Consider the following 1,642-nt stretch of genomic DNA (forward strand, 5'->3'; position numbering starts at 1 on the left):
TAATTTAAAATAGCTTTTTAGTATGTAGAATTGAATATATAATATATTATTATTATTATTAGCATTTTATTTGTATTATTTTGGACATTTTAAATTATTACGCAGCATGATTTTAAATATTTTGGGTCAGGAAGAAATATATACATATATATATAAATATAAATATACATTATATATATACACTATAAAAAGATATGGATATTTTCTGTATTTCAAACTAGAGACCTAAGGAGGTGAATTGTATATTATAAGCTGATGTAAAGCGGCTGTGAAGCTCACACTCGTGATTGATTCATATACTGTACGTGTGAAATGCTGTGCTGTACATCTGAGTGATGGTTATGAATAACAGATCGAGGGAAGCAGATGTTGAGCTCAATGACGTGATTATTTTGATGAGATGAAGGACTTTATGTGGAGAGTTTCATATGCAGTGTGTTTTAATCTAACACTTTGCGATCATAATAAATGATTTCAGTTTCACTGTCAGTCTTTTAGCATAAATTATATGATTAATATGTAGAATAATTAAATATAGGTGGTTTTGTCGATTAAATATGTTGAGCTTGTTCTATTTTTTTAAGCAGACATTCAGTGAAAAAAGGAAGACTGCAGCTTTAATAACTTACAAAATCAATGTAACACATGATTCGTAACAGTTTTACAGTGTATTGTTGGACTATTGAGGGAAATGTGGAGTATCAGACTTGTCACTTTAGGATCTTTCTCCAGGGTCAAAGGTCACGTGGTGATAAAATGTGATTATTTTGATTTCCTTTGCTCTCTGAACCGATCTAAGTGATGTGTGTAAATATATGAATTCATAATATTTAATGAAGGCAAAGACTCAAGATGATATTCTTTTCTCTCTTTTTTCTCACGAGAATTGAAAAGTTTATATGAATGACTAACTTCAGATTTGTTGATGTTTTTCATTATATCAGAATCAGAATCAGAATCAGAAAGAGCTTTATTGCCAAGTATGTTTGCACATACAAGGAATTTGTTATAGTGTCACAAGCTTCCAGTACACGGAGACAACAACAACACACAGATAATAAAAAAGAGTGAATAAAATACACATGCATAAATATAAACCACAAAAAAATAATAAATTGTATGTACAGGTGTGCTATAGATAGAATAGGAATAGAATAAAATAAAATAAAGTTGTAGGGTTGTACTAGGATTTAGGGTGATAAATAAGTATAAGGTTATTGCACATACTTTAATTGCACAATGGGAGAACATTAACTGTTCATGAGGTAGATTGCCTGGGGAAAGAAACTGTTCTTGTGCCTGGCTGTCCTGGTATTCGGTGCTCTGTAACGCCGACCAGAAATAAAAGTTATAGGAGCATTAAATAGTTAAAGAAACTATTTTGAACAAAATTCATTCTAATGCTCATTATATTAGCGTTAGCCGTGCTTATGCTAGCGATTAACTACGTATACGCTAACGGCGATGGTTATTTCAATCCGAAATTCAAATTAAAATATGGAATAATATTCATTACAGAAGCTCTAAATATTAAAAATGTAATTGAAACTTACCTGCTTGAACTTGATCGGGGTGTTTTGTTAGATTGATGCGTTTCCTCCTCTTGAGGTCGCCACTGCTTTTATGAAGAGGTTGGCAGGCT

The sequence above is a fragment of the Sinocyclocheilus anshuiensis genome, unplaced genomic scaffold (assembly GCF_001515605.1).
Source record: "Sinocyclocheilus anshuiensis isolate Anshui unplaced genomic scaffold, SAMN03320099.WGS_v1.1 scaffold2144, whole genome shotgun sequence".
In the NCBI taxonomy this organism is placed as follows: Eukaryota; Metazoa; Chordata; class Actinopteri; order Cypriniformes; family Cyprinidae; genus Sinocyclocheilus; species Sinocyclocheilus anshuiensis.